At 44.8% G+C, this 12,242-nt stretch overlaps 1 protein-coding gene and 1 pseudogene across 2 annotated transcripts in view; both read left to right on the top strand.

Moving 5' to 3' along the window:
- The window catches only part of RERE (arginine-glutamic acid dipeptide repeats), a 470,948-nt gene that overhangs the window by 17,486 nt on the left and 441,220 nt on the right, over positions 1-12,242 (top strand). Inside the window, exon 2 of one of the 2 annotated variants that reach the window (XM_025378250.1) lies at positions 9,934-10,118. The exons of the other annotated variant lie outside the window; for it this stretch is intronic. The gene's annotated coding sequence lies outside the window, so the exon portion shown is untranslated. The remainder of the gene's footprint in view (positions 1-9,933; positions 10,119-12,242) is intronic. 2 annotated transcript variants of the gene reach the window in all.
- LOC112622647 overlaps positions 11,164-12,242 on the top strand; it is a 6,216-nt pseudogene continuing 5,137 nt past the window's right edge.

Below are 12,242 nucleotides of genomic sequence, written 5' to 3'. Positions count from 1 at the left end.
TTTTTTGAGACGGAGTCTCGCTCTGTCGCCCAGGCTGGAGTGCAGTGACCGGATCGCAGCTCACTGCAAGCTCCGCCTCCCGGGTTTACGCCATTCTCCTGCCTCAGCCTCCCGAGTAGCTGGGACTACAGGCGCCCGCCACCTCGCCCGGCTAGTTTTTCCTATTTTCAGTAGAGACGAGGTTTCACCGTGTTCGCCAGGATGGTCTCGATCTCCTAACCTCGTGATCCGCCCGTCTCGGCCTCCCAAAGTGCTGGGATTACAGGCTTGAGCCACCGCGCCCGGCCTCCTCCAGATGTTTTCCATGCATATATAAGCACACTGTACATAGCATCTTGAATATAAAAAAATTCCAAACATATATTTTTCAATTCAATACTTATAACTCAGGTTTGTTTTTGAAAACAGCTGCATAATCGGACACTGTATGGATGTATACTTCACTTTTCCCATTGATGGATGGTTAAATTGTCTCAGACTGGTTTGCATCCTCATATCTGTACTGTTGTACAATTATACAAGTATGTGTATAGGATAAGCTCTTAAGTGGAGTTGCTGAATCAGTGGGTTATATTTACTTTTTATTTTGAAAGCTGTAAATAAATTGCCCCCAAAGATTTGCCTGTGTACACACAGAATATTTTAGGGTTTTGATTTCCTTCTCACCAACCCTGGATATTGTAAAATTTCATAATCTTTGCTAATCTGATAGGTAGAAATGTGTACAGTGCTATTATCTTTTTATTTAAAAACTTTTTTTTTTTTGGCTGGGCATGGTGGCTCACACCTGTAATCCCAGTACTTTGGGAAGCTAAGGTGGGCGGATCACCTGAGGTTGGGAGTTTGAGACCAGCCTGACCAACATGGAGAAACCCCATCTCTACTAAAATTACAAAATTAGCCTGGTGTGGTGGCGCATGCCTGTAATCCTAACTACTTGGAAGGCTGAGGCAGGAGAATCGCTTGAAACTGGGAGGTGGAGGTTGTGGTGATCCGAGATTGTGCCATTGCTTTCCAGCCTGGGCAACAAGAGCAAAACTCTGTCTCAAACAAAAAAGAACAATTTTTTTTGAGACAGGGTCTTGCTTTGTCGTCCAGGTTGGAGTGCAGTGGTGTGATCATTGCTCACTGCAGCCTCGATCTCCTGGGCTCAAGCAATCTTCCCATCTCAACCCCCCCAAGTAGCTGAGGCTACAGGAATGCACTACCATACCTGGCTAATTTGTGTATTTTTTGTAGAAACAGGGTTTTACCATTGCTCAGGCTGGTCTCGAACTCCTGGACTCAAGCACTCCACTTACCTCAGCCTCCCAAAGTGCTAGGATTACGGGCGTAAGCCACCAGGCCTGGCCTTAAAATTTTTTTGAGACTGAGTCTTGCTGTATTGCCCAGGCTGGAGTGCGGTGGCGCAATCTCGGCTCACTGCAACCTGTGGCTCCCAAATTCAAGCAGTTCTGCCTCAGCCTCCCTAGTAGCTGGGACTATAGGTGTGCACCACCACGCCCCGCTAATTTTTGTGTTTTTAGTAGAGATGGGGTTTCACTACGTTGGCCACGCTGGTCTCGAACTCCGGGCGTCAAGCGATCACCTGCCTTGGCCTCCCAAAGTTCTGGGATTACAGGCCTGAGCCACCGCGTCCGGCCTTTAAAAAGTGTTTTTAGAGACAGAATCTCTGTTTCTCAGGCTGGAGTGAGGTGGTGCAGTCATAGCTCACTGCAGCCTCTAACTCTTGGGCTCAAGTGATCCTCCTAAGTAGCTGGGACTACAGGTGTGTACTACAGTGCCTGGCTCCTGCAATATCATTTGAATTTGCATTTCTTTGACCATGAATGAAGTTGATGATCTTTTCATATATCAGAATTTTAAGATATACTTTTGTGGTCTCTCAGTCATAGAGACAGGTGGTTTATGTTATATGGAGTACTTTGTTCTGAGTGTAATTTATTTTTAAAACACATTTAAATAAAAGCTTCATTGAGATCAGTCACATGCTGTAAAATTTACTCTTTAAAGACTGCAATTTCTGGATTTTAGTCATTTAATTAATTTATTTTATTTTATTTTTTGACATAGAGTCTTGCTCTGTAGCCCATGCTGGAGTGCAGTGGTGTGATCATGGCTCACTGCAGGGGTGTCCAATCTTTTGGCTTCCCTGGGCCACGTTGGAAGAAGAAGAAATGTCTTGAGCCATACATAAAATACAGCAACACTGGCCAGGCACGGTGGCTCACGCCTGTAATCCCAGCACTTTGGGAGGCTGAGGCGGGTAGATCACCTGAGGTCAGGAGTTCGAGACCAGTCGTCTGGCCAACATGGTGAAACCTCATCTTTACTAAAAATACAAAAATTGGCTGGACGTGGTGGCAGATTCCTGTAATCCCAACTACTTGGGGGGCTGAGGCGGGGAGAATTGCTTGAACTTGGGAGGTGGAGGTTGCAGTGAGCCCAAATTGTGCCACTGCACTCCAGCCTGGGTGACAGAGCGAGACTCCGTCTTTAAAAAAAGCAAAAAAACCAAAACCAAAACAAAACATTAACACTAACAATAGCTGATGAGCTAAAAATAAAACAATCACAAAAAAACTCATAACGTTTTAAGAAAGTTTACAAATTTGTTTTGGACCTCATTCAAACCTGTCCTGGGCTGTGGGTTGGACAAGCTTGACTTACTGCATCCTCAAATTCCTGGTCTCAGTGATCCTCCTGTTTAAGCCTCCTCCTGAGTATCTGGGATTACAGGTGCATGTCACCATGCCTGGCTAATTTTGATTTTAAGTTAATTAATTAAAATATTTAATAATCTAAATGAAACATCTAAAACCACAGCTTCTGGAAGAACTGCTTGTTCTTGACTGTCTTGTACCTCTCTTTGAACTTGACCCTGGCCTCTCGTTAGCCTTGCATTTAAGAGCAGCGTCTCTGAAGATATCCTTGTTGATGAGAGTTTTCTGCAAGGGGATATCCACAGAACACCTTGTGAGCATGAGATGATTGTAGTTACAAACTTTCACAGAAGACTTGATCTTTGGCTGGGCGTGGTGTGCTCACGCCTGTAATCCCGGCACTTTGGGAGGCCAAGGCTGGTGGATCACCAGAGGTCAGGAGTTCGAGACCAGCCTGGCCAACATGATGAAACCCTGTCTCTACTAAAAAAACAGAAATTAACAGGGCGTAGTGGCATGCGTCCGTGGTCCCAGCTACTCAGGAGGCTGAGGCAGGAGAATCACTTGAACCCGGGAGGCAGAGGTTGCAGTGAGTTGAGGTCTGCCATTGGACTCCAGCCTGGGTAATGAGCTAAACTCCGTCTCAAAACAAAAACAAAAACAAAAACAAAAAGGCTGGACGCAGTGGCTCACGCCTGTAATCCTAGCACTTTGGGGGGCCGAGGCGGGTGGATCACCTGAGATTGGGAGTTCGAGACCAGCCTGTCTAACATGGTGAAACCCCATCTCTACTAAAAATACAAAAATTAGCTGGGTGTGGTGATGCACGTCTGTAATCCTAGTTACTCAGGAGGCTGAGGCAGGAGAATCGCTTGAAACCCGGGAGGTGGAGGTTGCAGCCAAGATTGTGCCACTGCACTCCAGCCTGGGCGACAGAGCAAGACTCTATCTCAACAACAACAACAACAACAAAAAAGACTTGATCTTTGACTCTTCTTCTTCTTCTTCTTGCCCACAATAGCTGTCAGTTTACGGGGATAGTGGTCAAATCCAGCCACCAGAGCATGGCTGTGAGGGCGATCTGAGGTGCCATCATCAATGTTCTTCATGATGATATCTTTGCTTCCTGAGTAGCATGTGGCATGGCGTCTGGCCAGAACAGCACCACTTTCATGAACTTGCCCATTTTTACAGCAACCACCCAGGCCTACAGCAGAAAGCCTGGGTAATTTTTTTTTTTTTTGAGACAGAGTCTTGCTCTGTCACTTAGGCTGTTGTGCAGTGGCAGAATCTTGGCTCACTGCAATCTCTGTCCCCCAGCTGGGTTCGAGCAATTCTCTAGCCTCAGCCTCCTGGGTAGCTGGGATTACAGGCGCTTGCCACCATGCTTGGCTAATTTTTTTGTATTTTTAGTAGAGACTGGGTTTCGCCCTGTTGGCCAGGCTTGTCTCTAACTCCTGACCTCAGGTGATCCACCTGCCTTAGCCTCCCAAAGTGCTAGGATTACAGGCGTGAGCCACTGCACCCGGCCTAATTTTTAAATTTTTTATATAAGTGGGGTCTTGCTATGTTTCCCAGGTTGGTTTCAAACTCCAGGCCTCAAGCGATCCTCCCACCTTGGCCTTCCAAAGTGTCAGGATTACAGGAATGAGCCACTGCCCCTGGCCTAGTCATTTATTTTAAAATTGAGTGCCAACCATTGTCTTATTATTTGTAGTAAATGCCTGTTAGGCTGAACTTGAAGTTCTCTCTTTCTTCATTCAGCATGTAGGCCCCAAATTTGAAATGAGAAAGTGCAACTTTTCCTGTTATTTTTCCAGTTAGAGGCTTCTCTTACTAGAGACTGCAGTCAGGTACCTGGATTCTGAAATGGAGTTAATGTGACAACTGCTTTGGAATCTCAGTGCTTTCGTACTGGATGGGGAGTGATTTCTTTTAAATAACATGTAGTTGAAACTGATTTCCAACTGCAGGAGGTGATATAAACTCTGACTTTTTTGGAAAATGTTTTAAATATAAAATCTGAAATGAAAAAGGCTTTAAAGTAAAAAGATTTTAAAATATGGTAAGTGCTTTAAATTTAGTAAGTCAGTTTTTCAGGTGGGTGATTCAACTGCTTTCTAGTTAATCTGGTCATTTTTTATTCCAGAGATTTCTTAATATGTCTACTAAAGCATGTGTGTGTTTATGGTAAGATAACTAAATTGCTTCACTTTAAGAACAATAACGATAGGCCGGGCCCGGTGGCTCACGCCTGTAATCCCAGCACTTTGGGAGGCCGAGACGGGCGGATCATGGGGTCAGGAGATCGAGACCATCCTGGCTAACACAGTGAAACCCCGTCTCTACTAAAAATACAAAAACTAGCCGGGCGTGTGGTGGGCGCCTGTAGTCCCAGCTACTCGGGAGGCTGAGGCAGGAGAATGGTGTGAACCCAGGAGGCAGAGCTTGCGGTGAGCTGAGATCGCGCCACTGCACTCCAGCCTGGGCGACAGAGCGAGACTCCGTCTCAAAAAAAAAAAAAAAGAACAATAATGATCTGGTGTGTATTTTTCTTTTGTGATTCATTCTGGGTTTTTTTTTTTTTTGAGACGGAGTCTCGCGCTGTGTCACCCAGGCTGGAGTGCAGTGGCGCGATCTCGGCTCACTGCAAGCTCCGCCACCACGCCCGGCTAGTTTTTTGTATTTTTAGTAGAGACGGGGTTTCACCATGTTAGCCAGGATGGTCTCGATCTCCTGACCTCGTGATCCGCCCGCCTCGGCCTCCCAAAGTGCTGGGATTACAGGCTTGAGCCACCGCGCCCGGCCTTTTTTTTTTTTTTAGACGGAGTCTTACTCTGTCACCCAGGCTGGAGTGCAGTGGTGCAATCTTAGCTCACTGCAACCTCCACCTCCCAGGTTCAAGTAATTCTCCTGTCACCCAGTTATTTTTAAAGCATATCAGTAATTTGCTTGACTGATTTGTTTTCAGTTAAAACAACTGTTAATTTTTTTCTAGGGTCTCCCTGTGTTGCCCAGGCTGGTCTTGAACTCCTGGCCTCGAGTGATCCTCCTGCCTCAGGCTCCCAAAGTGCTGGGATTACAGCATGAGCCACTGTTCCTGGCCTTGGCGGATTTTTTTTTCTTTTTTTTTTGAGGAAACTAGTTCTGCCTTCTAGCATTGGCTTCCATCTATTGGGTCCTCTGATAGCCCTTGTCTGTTGCCCAGGGATGATTACAGACTAGTAGGGCTTATCACCGGCTAAGTCTGTGAACCTCATCTGTATTGTTTCACTTGGGAGAAGATGTCAACAGAGGTTCATAGTAGATGGTTTTCTGTTGATTTTGATAGAGCTAAATGTATTGTTTCCTTCCTTTTGCTTTTGTATGTATTTAAACGTTCAGTTTCCTGTTCTTCGTAGTAAAATATTCCTAACATTGTGGTTCTCTGTATTTTAACCCTTCGTATTTCATCATTTTTCTATAGTTTTATGCCTTTTCTGTTTGGAAAGTCGTTTTTAATTGGCTTGCTTTTAGTCATTTAAATTACAATAGCAGGCTGAAGTTAGTGGTTTATCTTAATTGATGGTTACAAATCAAACTCCTTATTCTACTCTTTCCCTCTTCTCACTACTGTATTTGACTAGTCTAAAAAAAAAAATTGCAATATCTCCCCTTTTTCCCTCTTGACATCCTTTTTTTAATTCCTATTTTTTTCATGTCTTAAGTTTTTTTCCTACCTTAAAGTCCCTTGGCCTTTTAGTTGTAGTTTTGATTAAAGTGGATTTTTTCTTGGGCTTTTAATTAGATTTTCTTTTCCTTCAGCTCTTCATAGGGAGATTGAAGATGATGCTGACTGACACTGGGTCAGTGGCCTGATTACTTAGAATGAGACTGTGAACATTGAGTGGCTTGAATATAGCATTTAACTTAGCCTGTGGATGTTTCCACTTCCACTTGAAGGCTATTTCCTGGCTTAGAGGCACTGTCCTGAAAAATAATAAAATGAATATAAATTAAACAACCCGTGTATTCTTGTGTAGTGCCCATTGGAATCAAGATGAGATCTGAGATCTGGGTGGCCTATGGGAGAATACTATTTATAACTCTAGAAACAATATTTTGCTAAGAGATATGTTTATTACAGTGGAGAGAGCTCTCCAAGTATTTAAAACATACTTTATATGTGCTACATAATTCCTGGGGTTTTTTTTTTTTTTTTTTTGAGACGGGGTTTCGCTCTTGTTGCCCAGGCTGGAGTGCAATGGTGTGATCTCGGCTCACCGCAACCTCCGCCTCCTAGGTTCAAGCGATTCTCCTGCCTCAACCTCCCAAGTAGTTGGGATTACAGGCATGTACCACCACGCCCAGCTAATTTTGTATTTTTGGTAGAGATGGAGTTTCTCCATGTTAGTCAGGCTGGTCTTGAACTCCCAACCTCAGATGATCTGCCCACTTTGGCCTCCCAAAGGGCTGGGGTTACAGGCGTGAGCCACCACACCAGGCCACGTAATTCCTGTTTCTAAATGTCCTGAACTGTGATAGCCTCTGTGCATAAGAAAAATAAGCCATGACTCCTGGTTGGCATGAGAAGACCTAGAGTCCACTTCCACCTGAACTGTGGGCTTGAAGTATGATTATGTGCCCTACTTCCTCAGCTGTCACATAGGGGCAGTAGTACATAAACTGAAGTGAACAAATAGATACGGAAATCCCTTGAAAATATAAAAGTGCATGCTGGGCATGTGGCATGTATCTATAGTTCCAGCTACTTGGAAGGCGGAAGCCAGAGGGTCGCTTTGGCCCAGGAGTTTGAGGCCAGCATGGGCAACATAGAAAACTTTGTCTCTTTAAAAAAAGAAAAAAAAAAAAGGGGCCGGGGGCGGTGGCTCACACCTGTAATCCCAGCACTTTGGGAGGCTGAGGCAGGTGGGTCACAAAGCCAGGAGTTTGAGACCAGCCTAGCCAACACGGTGAAACCCTGTCTCTACTAAAAACACAAAAATTACCCTGGCATGGTGGCGGGCACCTGTAATCCCAGCTACTTGGGAGGCTGAGACAGGAGAATCACCTGAACCCGGGAGGTGGAGGTTTCAGTGAGTCAAGATTGCACCACTGCACTCCAGCCTGAGCGACAGAGCAAGACTCCGTCTCGGGGGGGAAAAAAGACAACCTGGGTAACATAGGGAGACCCTGCCTTTACAGAAATAATAAGACATACTAGCTGGGTGTGATGGTGCATTCCTGTGGTTCCAGCTACTTGGGAGGCTATGATGGGATGATCACCTGAACCTGGGAAGTTGAGGCTACAGTGTGACATGATGGCGCCACTGCACTCCAACCTGGGTGACAGCCGTCCTCACCTCAGCCACCCCTCCCGCCCCACCTTCTGGCAGTAGCTGGGACTAAAAGTGCATGTCACCACACCTGGCCTGCTTTTTTGTTTCGTTTTGTTTTGTTAAAGATGGGGTATTGCCATGTTGCCCAGGCTGGTTTCGAATTTTTGGGCTTATGCAATCCACCCACCTTGGTCTCCCAAAGTGCAGGGATTACAGGCATGAGCCATCTTGCTGGGCCACCTTTTTCTTCTCTTTTAACAAATTCAGCAATTTTTCAGTCCCAGAAATTTGTAAGTATATTGTTTGTGGAAAAATACATTGGGAATGTCATCAAAAGATGGTTTCTATTAGGAATGGGAACAGGTAGCAGTTTTCCCTGCTACCTCAACAATCACAGGTCCAGGACCCTTTAATACAAAGATGTAGAGAGAACCAGAATTAGCTCTAAGTTCCTGAAATGATTTCAGAGGCCCTTTTTTTTTGGATACGAAGTCTCACTCTGTTGCCCAGGCTGGAGTGCAGTGGCACGATCTCGGGTCACTACAAGCTCTACCTCCCGAGTTCATGCCATTCTCCTGCCTCAGCTTCCCGAGTAGCTGGGACTACAGGTGCCCGCCACCAGGCCGGCTATTTTTTTTTGTATTTAGTAGAGGTGGAGTTTCACTGTGTGTTAGTCAGGATGGTCTCAATCTCCTGACCTCGTGATCCTCCCTCCTTGGCCTCCCAAGGTGCTGGGATGACAGGTGTCATCGCACCTGCCCTCAAATTGTTTATTCCAGTTTAATCATTAAGGAAATTAGCTCTGAAGAGTCAAAGAGTAACTTGTAATTAGAACAGTTAATATGGGTCCTTTCTTTCTCCCCGCTAAACTGTTCTGACTCAGAATTTATCTAGTTAAGTGCCTCTTCCCATGAGAAGTTAATATAATTTAGGTTTTCTCACTTTTGGTTTGGTTATTTGGCATTAGTTTCTTCCTGTAGGAAGTGGCCATATTTTTACCGCTTCTTAGGAGAATATAGGTGCTGACAAATTCCTTGCATCCCCAAGTGCATTTTGCTTGGGTCTTAACCTCCTTGCGGTTTTCTGGGATGCTGATTGCCAGCCTTGTTGATGTGGGACTGGCTTTGAAATCCAGGACATCTTTTGAGGATATCAAAGTACTATAAAGGATGGAAATGTTAAGGTTGCAAAATGTTTGGAGAGTATCACATGCTGTTGATATGCTTACTGTAGTGATTTCTGAGCCTTGGAAATTTAGGCCTTTGATATAGCTGTCATGAAGGTGAGCCTCAGCCCCGTCTGTGAATTTCTCCAGAATCATTCAGTTTAGACTCCCAGTATCAAAGTAGATCCTTCTTTCTTTTCTTTTTTCTTTTTTTTGAGACGGAGTCTCATTCTGTCTCCCAGGCTAGAGTGCCGTGGCGCGATCTCAGCTCACTGCAACCTCTGCCTCCCGGGTTCTAGCGATTCTCCTGCCTCAGCCTCCCAAGTACCTGAGATTACAGGCGCCTGCCACCATGCCCAGCTAATTTTTGTATTTGTAGTAGAAACGGGGTTTCACCATGTTGGCCAGGCTGGTCTCAAACTCCTGACCTCAAGTGATCCACCCACCTCCGCCTCCCAAAGTGCTGGGATTACAAGTGTGAGCCACTGTACCCGGCCTCCCTGCTTCTTTATGTTCCACCATCCTCCCATCCTCGCAGCTTCTTTAAACCTTCCTAATGTTGAGAAACATACCCGATGTAAGACACCATTAAAAAGAATCCAGCATTTGGGGGAGGTGTTAGGGAGTTGAATGTTGCTAAAGCACCAAGGAGAGAGGAGTTTGACCTATTTTGAGCTCATCTGTGACACCTGTTTCGTTTAGAAAACGCTAATGACACTAGTTGGCAGAGCTGCATTTTTGAAGTTGTTTCATTTAGACACAGTGATAGTCATCTGTCTTCTTTTAGGAGGTGATTGTCTAGGAGTAACTATATGTGCACTGAGCACCGTGTCACAACCACCGTGGGATCCACTTACACAGAAGATTTGTGGAGAGCTTCAGCCTGTTTATGGTGTTTCTGAGAAAGGAATTGTGGCCATTTGGTATAATTCTGGACAGAAGACTTCTTGTTTGTATTACATTGAATTAGAGGTCAGTATTTGAAATTTTCTCTTTGAGTGGCTATTATAAGAGGATCCTGTAAGAATTGATAATTGTGAAATTAGCCAACTACATAGTGTAAAGATAAGGTAAACTGTTGGACTTGTGATTACCTGGTTTCTGGTATGAATTACTGAACTTACGTTTGTTTTTATGTACATAGATAAAGCTATGTGCTTGATACTCTTTCAATTATAAACTTAATGAGTTATGAGAATTTATAACTTGGGCTTCATTAAGTGAAGGCCAGGCACTCTTATACTTTATCTTTTTTTTTTTTTCCTTCTTCTTTTGAGACAGAGTCTTGCTTTGTTGCCCAGGCTGGACTGGTGCAATCATAGTTCACTGCAGCCTTGACCTCCTGGGCTCAAGCAATCCTCCCACCTTGGCCTCCCAGAGTATTAGGAGTACAGGTGTGAGCTGTCATGCCTGGCTTAATTTATCTTTCTTTGTTAAGCTTCACCTGTTCTGTTGATGATACGTTCTGGGAGATGATGGTGTCCTTTACTTGTCTTTAAATGGTTTCTGACAAGTTTTCTTTTTTTTGTTTTTGTTTTTGTTTTTTTTTAAGACGGAATCTCACTCTGTCACCCAGGCTGGAGTGTAGTAGCTGGATCTCAGCTCACTGCAAGCTCCGCCTCCTGGGTTTATGCCATTCTCCTGCCTCAACCTCCCGAGTAGCTGGGACTACAGGCGCCCGCCACCTCGCCCGGCTAAGTTTTTTGTATTTTTTAGTAGAGACGGGATTTCACCTTGTTAGCCAGGATGGTCTCGATCTCCTGATCTCGTGATCCGCCCGTCTCGGCCTCCCAAAGTGCTGGGATTACAGGCTTGAGCCACGACGCCCGGCCAAGTTTTCTATTCTTAGTATTTTCTACTTTTGTTTGACTCTAAGAGAGTTACAGGTTTGAAACTAATGTCTACTGCCTCTCCCTCTTCTTCTCCTGTGATTCCTATGGGTGCCTGGGAGCTATGTGTTTAGTTTGAAAAGAAGAGATTTCAGAATAATCATGCTTGCCATATACTTACACTGATCATGAACAGTAAAATTTATTCTGAAAGGATAGACCAGTTGCTTAGTAAGTGAAATGTAACTTGTTATAGAAATGGTCTGTAATTTCAGGTCATGTTTTCTAGCAAGCTGCTGTCATCCAAGTCTCCCTTTCTCTGGGCAGTTAGCTGTTAATAAGGGATTATCTGAGTGACATTTTGAGCTTGCCCATTCATTTGGCAGTATTTTATTTTTTTAGTGTCTCTTGGAAGATACAATGCTAGGCATTGGGGATATAAAAATGAGTAAGATGTGCCCCTACCCTCCTGGAAGTCATGACGAAAAGTGGGGAACAGATATGAAAAAAAACCCCACTGAAATGTAGACTGAAAGAACTGTAGTAACAGTAGAAACATGATGCTCCAACAACCTAGAGAGTCATTAAGTGTACATATACCTTGGGCATCTGCATAGCACTTAGGGAGTTAACAAGTTGGTGTTTACCTTGGCAGACCACCTTCAGGCAGCTACCTTTATTGTGGATGTGTGACCTCATGTAACTTGAGTGGGATTTTCCATGTTATTAATAGTTCCTAGGGAGTAGAGAGTAAACCTCTTCTTGGAAGAGGTTGTATTCTCCTGGATCCAAAATACCTTTCTGTATGTTTTGTTGTCTTTTAAGAATGTTCTCTCAGATGTTATGTAAATAATTTCATCTTTTCTGAGTCCCTTCTTTGGAAAAGGAGTTCTTGCCAAATGAAAGGGACACAGTATTTGGTTTTTCAGTTCATTCTGAAACCCCTGCCACCCTATCTCCCGAAAGAAGTAAAGCCGGCCGGGCGCGGTGGCTCAAGCCTGTAATCCCAGCACTTTGGGAGGCCGAGACGGGCGGATCACAAGGTCAGGAGATCGAGACCATCCTGGCTAACACAGTGAAACCCCATCTCTACTAAAAATACAAAAACTTAGCCGGGCGAGGTGGCAGGCGCCTGTAGTCCCAGCTACTCGGGAGGCTGAGGCAGGAGAATGGCGTGAACCGGGGAGGCGGAGCTTGCAGTGAGCTGAGATCCGGCCACTGCACTCCAGCCTGGGTGACAGAGCCAGACTCCGTCTCAAAAAAAAAA

The sequence above is a fragment of the Theropithecus gelada genome, chromosome 1 (genome assembly GCF_003255815.1).
Source record: "Theropithecus gelada isolate Dixy chromosome 1, Tgel_1.0, whole genome shotgun sequence".
NCBI classification, from domain to species: domain Eukaryota; kingdom Metazoa; phylum Chordata; class Mammalia; order Primates; family Cercopithecidae; genus Theropithecus; species Theropithecus gelada.
The sequence above is the reverse complement of the archived record's forward strand: the minus strand, read 5'-3'. Positions and strand labels throughout refer to the sequence as shown.